The following is a 13165-nucleotide window of genomic DNA, read 5'->3' as shown; positions in this document are numbered from 1 at the left end:
TTTTCTCTCCAAGCCACCTCCCAACCCTCTCGCGTACCTACCTTCATTACCATGCGTGCAACTTCCTCCCCCCGCCCCCTGGGGGACAGACCTCGTCGTCCTCTACCATTTCCACCCCACTTTTTCCCACACGGTAACGGCCTGCCGCCAGCAGCAGCAGCAGCATCCCCAACCTCCCCCTCCATCAACGTCCCCGAACAGCAAGTACGACCAGTATGCCATCTTCTCTTCCTCTCTTTCGTCCCTTCCCCCGACCCCCCAAACTCCTTTGCGAAGCCCCTGCTCTATCTATACGCTGCGCGTCCGAGATTGCAGGGATGCCAGCGAGGAGCTGGTGGGGGCCCCCACTAATATGAACATATACGTGCCGCCGCCAGCCCCGCTACTTCACTTCCTGAGACACGCGCGCCACTGGGCTGCAGAAATCACACACGGACAGCTAATCCAGTCAAGAGATGCTGGCTGTACCACTGGAAATGAAGCTCGACAAATCTCGTTTACACAACTTCAACACCTTTTATTGAAATATAAACACACAAGAATGGCAAAAATACGAATACCTGTCAAAAGGGCGAAACTATGGCGCGTGTGTTGAAGGAAGGGGGAGAGAGAGAGAAGAGGAAGGAGGGGTGGCAAGAGGACAGAGAGTTGTAGAGACGCGCACGAAAAGCCGTGCATGAACTATATATAGTTACGGAAACGAAGAACTGGCGCATTATCCCGATGATAAAAGTTCCTTCAGTGAGCTTGCTGTCGGCGGCACTTCACATGTAGAACGAAAGCATTGTTTAGATACTCGCGCCTGTCACGTGACATGGCTTACCTAAAACAGACTGTTCTTTCTGCCACGCTCGCATACTAATAGATTATTGTGGAGGGGAAAACAGCAGCATTATATTTGCTTGACACAATGCTTTTGTAGAGCGTAGAAATGGGGGAAGAAAAGACTCCTCACACTCTGGCAGGGTACATTCTAAACATTTCTTTAAATAAGACACCATCGTTTCACAAAACTTTCACGAGCCTTGTCTGAAAACTCGGTTTTTCTGCAATCAGCATGATTTGAATATGAGGCTAAAAGTCGGAAATCCATATGCACAAACACACAAACATACGAATCGTAAAGATAACGCCAACGAACGCACACATGAAACTACATAGTAAGATCGGCAACCACTTTTTTCTCTTACGCACGAACACGCACGCACACAAGCACATGCGCGCACAAAATACTTACAGAAACATGTCCTCCCCTCCGGTATCCTCCGCTAATTACCGACAGGACAAGTCACCCAGTCCACGTGCCGCATAGTTTCCAAGAAACACAGGAATTCCACTGGCATGCGACAAGAAAGAGGACGCCAGGAGCATCCCTGGGATTTGCGCGGCCCGCCGCACGGTGACTCGCTAGTTACCGCCCGGACCCGCCACTCCGTTGTCGTAACATCGCCCTCGCTGGGATCAGCCTGCCTAGCGAGCGGCAAGGCAAAGGCGGGGGGAGCCCTCATCGCTACACGCCCATGACCACTCGCTGGCGCTCGCCCCGCCCGTCCGCCAGCGCCTCATCCCTCTGTCGCTGGCAGCTACATCCACCACCACCACCATCATCACTACCACCAGCAGCATCGGCCACTACCACTACCGCTACTGCCGCCGTGCCTGCGAGGAAGGACGCTTGCACGCTGACCAGTCCATCTGTACGGGATGGAACTCAACTCAAAACTTGTGCGTTGCTCCAGTGTTCGATCTTTGCATCCATTTTATCGTCCCTCTGCCCTTCCACGTGTGACCTTCGGGCTTGATCCATCCATCTATCCAAGTCTGCACATGTAAACCGTTTCTTCAGTCCGCTTTCTTCCCTCTCAATATTCCCTCCCCACCGTCCTCCCACCAACACCTAAAAAGTATCAAACAATGAAACGACCATGCATGTTTCATCTCGTACTATCCTGGCATGTTCTCGTCGAGGTTCTCGCAGGCCACCCGGAGTCTGTGTGGTCCCAAAATAGCGAGCGCAGGAAGGCCGAAAACAACAGTGGGAAGGTTCTCGCCTTTGTTATCTGTATCAAGCACTGACATAGGTGGTACCACCCTCCCGGTGAGCCTTTGTTATCTGTACCAAGCACCGACATAGGTACCAAACCTTCCGGTGCGCAGTACTCAGCGATAAGCCCCGCCCAACCTACAGGTGCTTAGCTCGGGTGGTGTGTGGGTCGTTGCGGGTGCGTAAAATGACCGCTCATGCTACTGATCGACATCGTAAATACAAACATATACATTCACTACATTCATACATGCCTAATACGCACATGTAACCATACCTCTGAAAACTATGCAGACAGGTATATCAATATATATCGCGATATGTTTACGTTACATAAATACGGATAGCTACACATTCACATACAAACATGAACAAATGCGTATAAATGTACAAACATAAATATGTAAATGTATAGTGCCATTAACACGCCACACACATACATCCACATGCACATGCCAAATTAAAAGATACATTAATAAATATGTTCATGTTCTTGCATACAGAAACTAATCACCTTTGCATACAGGTACTTCAAGAGCACGCGCGCGCACGCACACACGCACACACTATATTCAAGGACAAGAGTGGAGGAAAGCCTGTGTTGTCTAAAGACAGCAGACTCTAAGATGATAAAAATGGCGAGAGGTATGTGATTTATCGCGGAACACCTGGTGCAAGTATTATGCATGCCTGTTTTAATGCCCTCTTCATATGAGACGGTGGCACAGTTTACGCTGCGCCTATACACTGCGGATGAGGCCGAAGAATCTGGCAGGCCACACGCGCTAACGGCTGCCACACACAAGATTCATTAAAAACATCTGCCTACAATACCGTGCACGGACAACCTTAGCTAAGGCCTCTTTGCCAGCATCTGGCGAAAGAATTTTTAAACAGTAACCAAATCTTTTTCATGTTCATAACCGAAAGACACAATCGACACACGTCTCTAGTTCCCAACTAAAATCTTGTTCATTTATTTATCTGCTTCGTTCTCCTCTCGTCATCTACCCAACCCCTACTGTGCTGGGTACACGCATTACTATCGTGTCAGGTAGGCATCATACCAACAACCATCTACCCTCCGCGCTAGTTTTCCCAGGATGATCCCAGCTACTCCCGGCCGCCGCAGGGTGGGGGGTGGGGCAGCGAACGAAAGATGTGCAGAGGAATGCGACCGCATACCTGCCCACCCAGGACCGGAGGTGCAGTAACGTACCTAACACCCGACTGCACACGCTTGGCTGCACTATTGGCAGCACCCGCAGCGCAGTCCAGATCGCACGTTTAAAACAACCCGCGTAGTGCTGCATTGCTGCAGTCTCCCTTTCACCCCAACTCAACTCCACCCCCCTTTGCTCGTCAGCAACGGGTGCTGACACCACCTGAGTTCGCGCCCGACTTGTAATCGCAGAAGTTAGCAGTTACTTCATACCATTTTGAACCTATGATGAGGGTTCATTCTGTGCAGGGAGCTCTGCATCAAAAGAGGCTACCCCAAATTAGGTGGGACGGACGGACTGACATAGTGAACAGAAAACTGCCTGGGGGTGGAAATGTAGACAGGGAGGGTCAGGGAGATTATGTCCATTTTCTTTAAAACATATTCTCACCACTACCACACACAAACACTAAAGCGCATGAACTATACAGTACACACATTCCCAACTATTCCTTATTCTCCTATTCCGACATCCTCCGCACAACGACCGCAGCATGGACAGAGAGGATACCCTTGTAGCTTGTGGGATTAGTCAATTCTAATCACAATCAGAATCTTCAGACCAAAGACTTGCCCGCGGAAGTAGATGAGACATCGCTCAACCCCCCTCCACACACACTCCAGGAAAGTGTGAAGACGAGGTCATTTATACAGGGGAGGTCACCAGGCTAAGGCAGCAGACGCCAAACATCCAACGATTTTTTTTTTATTCAAGTCCGATACGACTCCGCCTGACGTTCCTGGCCGATGGTCTTGCAGACGTTGTCCGGATGGGGCTGCATCAGAATATCAGTCCAGTCTCCTGATAAATACAGCTTAATTACTCAGCTTCCTCCTTCGTGATAACTGCTTCCGGGTTTGTAGAAAGCAGCAAACGTCGTGAAGAGCTCCAAATGACTGTTATTTGTATGTCTAATGAAAGTACTAGAAAGCGGATATGATCGTAGTCTCCGAAAGTCTTAAAAATTTTGGTTTGATGAACACCCTCCAATAATCGCTGCACGTATGACGGGAAAACACAATTTTCATAGTAAACAGGTTTTTTTTTAGACAGGATAAGCATCTCAGACTTTTTATAGTCCTTTAGGTCAAGATTGACTTTTCCAGTCCTAAACATGTGATTTTAGAGTGTTGTGTTGCACCCAGATGTCTACGACTTTCTTTTAAACATACATCACGAGGAAGACGAGAGTTATTTTGGAATACTGACCATAATCATTTTCACCTAGCGGTTCTTATAATTTTGTATTTGTGGGTAAGCATCTGTGGGTCCATCTTAAAGTGGAATGTTCTTTCAGGGGGCAATATTTAACTATATCTAAATGTCACTTATTGTTAAAGTTTACGAACAGTTTTAGCATTTAACTGGTTCTTTTGTAAAAAAACAAAACAAAACAAAACAAAAACAAGTGAATTTGTCCTCTCGTGAGCCCATCATCTAACATCTGTTATTTCAGAAACTGATGTAATTGTAACTCGCTGAAGAAGAGAAAGCGAACCCCAAATAACGACCACGAGTTTTTTTTTATATATATATAAAAAAAGCTCGCGCACTTGTAGGTATTTAATAAACCCTTCCCTGACATCGGCAAAAGTGCCTAAGTGCTAGCACTGGTCTCGCAAACCTCGAAAACACTGAAGCGTTACAAGTGCAGCACGCGCCGGCATCGGGATGAGTAGACATCACGCGCTGGGCTGAATCAGAGCGAAGTGCCGACCACAAACTCACACTGGCGCCTCGGGACCCAGGGGTCCGGTGCACGGCGGTGTCAGCGCACAACAAGCTAAAACTGAGAAAGAAAAGTACTGTAAAGTGTAGCTGAGAGCTATGCTGTTTGCCGTGCGCACTGCCCCAGCGCATGGACTCCAACGGAAGCCGGTTCCAGATGGTGCGGGAGGTAAAAATCATCTTGGCGATGCACCGCTCAGCATGGAGGCGGTCTGGCCAGTTGCACGCCCCGCTGTTCTGTCGAGTGTTGCTGCTGATTCGTGTCGACACGCGCTTGATTGCTACACAGGTTTCTTTGATATTCTCCCGTGCCCCGAAGCCGAGAGGGGTTACACTAGCGCAAAAAAAAAAAAAAGAGGTTACACGCACAGAAGTCGCCGCCCCGCCCTCACCTCTCCATTCCGTGCAACAGTTCCGCCGAACGTTAAGACGTGACACAGAGGACATGCGTGACAAAGGGCAAAGTCGGGGCGTGACACGCGCAACGGGGCAAAGTCCGAGCATGCATGTCCCATTTTCGCCGGTTATCTCCCTTGGCTGGTCAGTCGCGAGCTTCTGCAACCTTTACTTGCCACAGTATCATGACAGCCACATCAATCCCTACGTCTTTCTTTCGTCCTCCAAGAATGAGCAAAGGACCTCACTGAAAGTAAATCGACATTAGGACCGACACACTACAAACATATACTATGATGGTAATAGTGCAAACCTCCTCCAACCCGAAAAAAAAGGAAGATAAGATAAACACAATCTCCTTAAAACGAAAAACATATTCAGAAGTAAAGTCTGAACGTCTGACTATCGACCATTGCCAGTCTATAACATTTGAGTGCAGTAGTCTTGAAAACGAAGCCGGTTAAATGCGCCATCAGGGCGTGCTTTTGTAGTTCTGCTCCTCCGAGCCATAGACGTGACGGCGGGGCGGGAAATCGATGTCTATAAGCCGTAAGGGCGGCTTACCTTGGAAACAGTTTGGCCAGCTTTTCTGTAATTGGACGGGCTCGGCCTTGCCATCTTAGTCCGGAGAGAACACACGCGGCACGAGGAGGAGGAAATAGAGACTTCACGCACGCACGCACGGACTGAGAAGCGCGCGAGAACAAAGTACACAACACGCGAACGCATGAACATATATTTTATGCCCTACATCCCATAGGATCGCTCTACAAACCCTCGAAACATAGTCTGGTGGCGAGCTCCGATCAGTCTTGGAGCAAGGAGCTAGGATTTATTCGACAAATTCTTGGAAGCACTTTGCATCTTTCTTTTTGTGTGTGTGCGCTTCACAAAAGGCCGTTTTGAACCGGAAAAATATGGACGAACGTCTGATCAAACGTTCCTCCATATTTATTCACTTAAGATCTGCATTTAAGAATAAAATACCACGCAATACACACAGAGCATATAGCTTAGAATGTAATCGCCTGGTTAGAGATAGCAACAAGAAACAAGGGATGGAAATCTTAATCGCGTAGTGTAACGATTTGTGCTGGGTGGGTGTTGATTAAATTTCGCAGGCTAGTAGGATGTTAGTTGGCTGTTGGATCTTCTGTAGGGCATATTCATTTTAGCAGTAATTTGGTTTAAAAATAACTACAGATCATAGCAAAATCTGGACGCTGCTAGGTTTGGTGGTGGGCCTAGGACTGCCAACAACTGCAGTTCTGCGCTGGGATGAAGCATGCCTTTAAAAGAACGGCTAACAGACACGGAACACTTGAAACTCCGATATTCCCCGAGGTGTACCTAATATCAATCGAACTCGACGCACGTCTGCAGTTTGTCGGTGACGAGCTGTGATAAAGCAAAGTGACTTTCTGTTATCCCACACCCCACCCCAACCTATAGTGCGAGGCGCGGTATCATATAAGATCCTGGATGAACATGAGTCGACACACTACATCGCACGAAGACTGAAAAACACCGTCGAAAGATGTTTCACCGTTTACAGTTAGTAATTTGCTCAGCTATAACTGCCTGCACAAACACTGAACATCACGGCATGACAGTTTCAAAGCTTAGATGGTGGGTATCGGGTGGAAGAAAACGACTGTTAAGCATCTGCCACCAGTAAACATGAGCTCCACGCGGATATGCTTCAGGAACTGGCGACCCCTCTGACCGACTTGTCTCTGGTGTCCTCCGGGACCCCGCATCAACAGCAGGAAGCAGTGCGTGTCGGCAGCAGGCGACACAAGCTGCAGCAAAGTGTGCGTCGCGTCATCTCGCTGCCTGGACGTTGACGTTGTTGCTGCACTCCGCTGCTGACGCAACTATAAATAGTCGTAACTGAATCAATAGCGATTTGTTGTTAGCGGAGGAAAAAATAGCATGCGCCACTTCCCGACAATTATAACACGTGTCCTTATTTTATATAAATTATCTCATGCCACTAATAAAATAATGCTTTACAGCTTGAAAGCTAAATTAAGGCATCGGTGTCCTCGTTTGATACGACGACGACGACGACGACGATGAAGATGACGATGATGACGAATGCGGCGATTAAGGATTCACGAACTCAACAAAAATACCAGGATGGATTAGTCGTAAACTGTCAAAATCTGTTATCAATATCAGGCCAAGGTTTTTATCCCTTCTTCTCTTCTCTCACTCTCACCCACTCCAGGAAGTGCAAGTAGCCGAAGCTCAAATTATAAATCATTCCGCATGTCGAAATTTGTTTGCATAATTGCCTGCAAAAAATGTTTATGGTAATTGTTCCCTCGCCGCATATGATCGGGCCTTCTGAGAACAACGTAAACAACTTTTATAACGCCCTTTAGCCGTTGTATTCTTCACCGCTAAGCACGAGGGTAATCTGTAGGAATCGATAATTTAACGACACTTAATTACTCGCACGTTTCACGGTGACGACAGAGCTCTTGTGGAGTGATTTTTGAAGAAGGGAGGGAAAAAAAATCAATCTGGTTTCAACCTTCTCGATACATGCTTCCACAAACGCCTTTCTCGGAAGCCGGTATTAGCAGACACCCATCAATTCCTGATTACGGATGACTGATCGTGCAATGATGGATTTTTCACGCATGAAATAATGCCTCCCCTTCTACACGCCGATGCTAGGTACAAAGAGAAATACCAGAACCAGAAAGTACAGATCAAAGAAAAAGCTCCATTCTGCGGGGAGGGAGTGGGTGGTTGAGAGACGAAGGGGAGGGACTGGGGAACACTTGTGCAAATGAGATCTGATGGGAGGCAACGATAGACCATCACTCTCTCTCTCTTTCTGCCTACGAGGTAGCGGGGCAGTTGCACCAGGAATCAATGGAATGCCAGCAACTGATCACTTTGACCCGCAGCCTCGCGCGTAGACAAAAGAAGACGGGCGGTGCTCGGGCAGGAAATGACTCCACGCCGAGGATTTTCAGATTAGCTGGCAACTCTGGCACGAGAGTTTCGCGGTCCGTCCCAGATACAGATATCCCAGCTCGTCGACCCTATCCAGCTCCCGGCTTTTTCCCTTCTCAAGGGCTCGAGCCTCGGCGGAGAACGATCCGTGGACTTGATAGATCTGCTTCGGTGAACTCCATCGCATCTTTCCCGCTGACTGATGCGCCTCGCCGGCCGCTCGTGACCCGCAGGAGGGTCACGTTCAAGGTCAACGCCCAGCGCACGCGCCTTTCTGGCGGTGGCGTGTAGTACGAGGTTGTTGCGAGGATATCGTGGGAGGGAGGTGCAGGGAAAGGGGCGGCGAGTTCATCTTCCCCAGCATCGGTCTCATCTGCCAATGCGCATGCCAGCGAGCGCACTTCCGTAGACCATAAGCATTCCTGGGAATGGGTTGCATGAGCGGGTCGTACCAACTCCTCGGTGGAGATCGGCTGTTCAGAATTATGCAAATACTGATACCATTTCAGAGTTTTATCATTCTATCCATTTAAGGGTTGATTGGTTGGTTAGCATGTATCCCACAAGCCAATGCACGTTAGATAAAAGCAGAAGATACGCGTGGTTCTCTCCTTTACCTGCGCCCTTCACAGAGACGAAGATGTAGTGAGGACAGTCACGCGCGTTGAGGAGACGAGAAGAAGCATCAGGAAGAACTTCAGCATCTTAAAGATGTTAGATTGTAGATATAGGGTTGTGGATGTTTGTGTTTCAATGTTGTTGTAGTATTAATAAAGTAGTGTCGTAGATTATATATTATGCTCTTGTGTTATTTATCCACTGTTATCTTCTCATCGTTGTCTATCTGCTCACTGTCCTGTGTAGCAAAGCCACATGTTTTCCTGTTTCCAGTATATCGAGTGAGGGAGACCGATAATGCCAGATAGCCAGGTGCCCAGTTACACTCTTTCCTTATTCTTATTTTTCCTTTCTTTTTGTAGCGAAGGTGCGTTTTCCCGGTTCTACAGACAGGTCTCCGGATATGTTGGGCGTGGGTATATTTGGGGGATAATCCCGGTACCGTTGGAGCGTCCCCGTTTCAATTCAAAGGAATAAAATTTCAAAGTTCCAGGAAGATGTTTTTATTCTTGCACAAAATACACGGCGCTCTTTCTTAAAACTCCTCTACCGCGACAGTCGCATTCTGCGTCACGTGACGTCTAGCATAGGATGGAAGCAGGGACAGACGAACAGCCAGCATTGCAATGCCTCAAGGTTCCAATTGTCCAAAATTGAAAAAAAAACAAAAAAACAATTATGTTGGGCTATAAAATATACTCTTCATGATTTTTGCAATACAAAAATTCTGCCGAAAGAATGGTTAGTTACGGTAAACTGTTTCACATGAAGGCAAAGAAACAGTCATAGCTCGAAGGAAGAGAAAGCGAAGATAAAGCAAAAATTACGATCGTAATGTGGCGATAGCGTGCTTAACGAAGACAACAAACATTTCAATGCTAAGGCCAGAGGCAAGAATCTCCAGCTATAATTAAGGTGAAAGAAAACCAACACGACGCTCCAAAGAGATGATACACAGCAGGTGCTACATATAAGAAGTGAATTGTAAGCATATTTAAACTTGAACGTAGCATAACTGAAAGTCAGAAAACATGGTTCCATGGAAATTGTTTCGCAGCAACCTTTAAGAACTTGCTGAAGTTCTTCCCTATTTGTGGCTGATATCAATAATCCATTGTAAGAGCTTGAGGTGTGCAATTCAAGTGAAAAATCGCACGGGTAACGTAAACTAAACCAACAAAGCTCCACTATTATCTGTCATTCCATTAATATTTAGTTTAATGATAATCCTATAAGAATCAACTGGCATTATAATACTTGAGTATTTATTGTATTTAGTTGCAGAAGACCAGAAAGTGTTAAAAAATTCACTGTATGTCTCCAAGCGAAATGAATGTGTGTTTTAAAAATAATCAGATGTGAGTTACAAATCTCGTAATCAGCCAGGCTGCAGATTGCATCACAATATTAATTTACAGCCCCTGTAAGTTCTGCAGAAACAAAAACTGATCAACGTACTTGTAAGGTAGGTCTAGCTGGCATGCAAAGAAGCCCAAATGAGCCATATATTGCTTTCACAAAAACAGACATCGTCTGAAGGTTTACTTTTTAGCCGCCACCCCGCTGTTCCAATCACTCAACCCTCACTTTTTATTGTCTGTTTACGGTAACCCTTCGCCTTAAGACGCCCTGATGTCGTTTGCTGGAGATAAAAAGCACACACTGGCAAAAAATAAATAAATAAAATAACTATGCAGAAAACGAAGGAAAATCGGCATGTAACTCTTGCGCACCAATCCGAATTTTCAACGACATTTCGGAGGCCAAGACAGTCGTAATGTTCCAGCATGGCAGCCGTGATGAACGAACAACAGCAGCTGATTAAACTGCTTTTCCTCCCTTTCTGACTCACTGAGCACCGAGGGAACCCGCTGTCCTTATTGAAACATCGCTAACAAGCATCAATGTCCACAGGTTTCGAGGAGCGTGTTGCCTCCTGGGAAATGTGCGCCTCTTGGTGTTGTCGGATATGCTTTTCTCTCCCGTGTGTCGATCACGGCGCCATGACCTCAGGGTCACCAATGCATGCTGTGCACACGCCACGCACGAGGTGATGCCAGCGCCGAGTGTTCTGTACAATGTGGTCAAGTACGTTAGGCTTACGTATCGTTATTTCACGAACAATGGGGATGGGAGGGTGCGGGAAGAAGACTTTCTAAAGATATTTCGCTTTTTTTGCTCATTTTTCATTTCACATTTCATTTAACAATTGGATATTACTAGACAAACATCGCCGAACGATTATGTCTTGCTAAGTGTGGTTATAACTGTCATATAGTAATTCAACTTTACCGTCAGGGAAAAACGTTACCAAGCGCACAAAGGGGGTGTGTGTGTGTGGGGGGGGGTGTCATTTTTTTCAAATTTTCGTTTGCACGTGTCCACATGCGTGAGATTAAGAACCGAACATTCACGGATTCTGGAAAGCTTCCTCTTTCACAACCGTTTATCCACATCGAAAAGCTATCACCGTGCCGCTATCTTGCTCAGTGTGGAAGGAAAGCGCGTGACGGTTTGCGAACGTCAAAAATTGCTATGATGTTAGTAGTCGGTACATAGACCTCGCCAATTAAACTGCCACATGGCACAATCGAGATCATCGCAGCCCGGGCACCACAATCGTTCTGTGCGACTCCAGAGCCTTATCAGCTCGTTCCCTGGGTGTAAAAGCGGCCGACGATAGGGGGACGTTACCGCTGTCACAGCCCGCTTCCCTTCCTCCTCCAGCATGAAACGCGCCCCAGTGCTTTCAAGTTATTCCAGAAACATCGATCCATCGAGAAGCTGCCGGTGCGTTGCCGTGGTTATTACAATCACAGCTGCTATCGCAATATCGCCGCAACAGTTTTAGAAAGCACTTTCTGCATGGCGGCATTCCATCGCCGATAACTCTTACAACACCTTCGAGACAGCGGCCTTGACGATAGATCGCACATAATTCACCCTCCACCTCCCCACCCCACACACCCAAGGTCTTTACCTCTCTCTGGACGACGAACTGTTACTTACGTGCTGTGCATGAATCAGCCAGAACAAGAGACTGTGTTAGAGCGAGTGAATGACAGCGAAGAGAGATATAACGAGATGGGGAGGGATACAATGGGGGCTGAGAAAAGGAGAGGGAGGGAACGACGCATCGCCAAATCGGCAAATCGTTAATAGAATAAGCAAAGTACTTATATCTAACCCTCGAACGCCGTGCTAAAAAAAACAACAACAAACAAACAAAAGCAAACAGCAAACAAAAAACAAATAAAACCAAAAAATACCAACAAAGCAAAAAAAAAAACAAACAACAAACAAACAAACAAAACAAATCAAAACAAAAAAAAACACACCAAAAAACACTCACAAAAAGACAAAACAAAACCAAACAAAACGAAACAAAGCCCAAAAAAAAAACCACCAACAAAACAAACAAAGAAAAAAAAAACAAAACCAAAAGACACCAGAAAAGCAAAAAAAAAAAAAAAAAAAACACAACCCCAAAATAAACAAAAAACAAACAAAACAAAAAAACACTCACAAAAAAACAAAAAAGAAGACACCAACAAAACACTAAAAAAAAAAAAACCCAAACAAACACAACCCCAATTTCCCAACTAGGAAAAAAGCACTAAATAGAAGAAATGCCTAAGGATTATTACAGGGTTAGCGCTGTGCAGGTGCTCTTAGGATTATTACAGGTTAGTGCTGTGCAGGTGTTGTTTTAATGCACAGAAGGAGGTCACATCACAAGAGTCAGGTTCGTATAAGGATTAAGTTTACGTTATCAAGGCTCAACTACTGGGAGAGCAAGGACCATATGTTAATTAGGGGTACCTTAAACAAGCGAGGGAGAAATCCTATGCATGGTAACGGTTTACGGGTTTGTATCTCGAGAACGGAAGGAGTTTTTAATTTTTTTATTGAAGAGGGGGGTGGGGGTAGAAGGAGAAGGTGGTGTTTTCTCCAGAATTCTGGAAATAGTATCTTGCTTTAAGGTCATTAAAAATGAATTTTGCATCACACCAAGCCTATAACTGCCCAGGAAGCAAGATGGAATCGGAGTGGTGAATTGACATAGCTGCAATCCCTAACACGCACGCAACATGGTGTGGACCACGGAAATACATTAGTATAAGCCTGTGATCTAGGGCACAGCGGAAGACTGCGAGATGATTTGACCAACGATAAACACTGC

At 46.3% G+C, this 13165-nt stretch overlaps 1 protein-coding gene across 11 annotated transcripts in view; it reads right to left on the bottom strand.

The window, feature by feature from the left end:
• Positions 1–13165, bottom strand: part of LOC112556836 — an 85348-nt gene that overhangs the window by 34735 nt on the left and 37448 nt on the right. The window contains exon 1 of one of the 11 annotated variants that reach the window (XM_025226292.1): positions 1238–2071. The exons of the other annotated variants lie outside the window; for them this stretch is intronic. The gene's annotated coding sequence lies outside the window, so the exon portion shown is untranslated. Of the gene's footprint in view, positions 1–1237; positions 2072–13165 lie in introns of those variants that run through there. 11 annotated transcript variants of the gene reach the window in all.

This window comes from Pomacea canaliculata, linkage group LG1, assembly GCF_003073045.1.
Source record: "Pomacea canaliculata isolate SZHN2017 linkage group LG1, ASM307304v1, whole genome shotgun sequence".
Taxonomy (NCBI): Eukaryota; Metazoa; Mollusca; class Gastropoda; order Architaenioglossa; family Ampullariidae; genus Pomacea; species Pomacea canaliculata.
The sequence above is the reverse complement of the archived record's forward strand: the minus strand, read 5'-3'. Positions and strand labels throughout refer to the sequence as shown.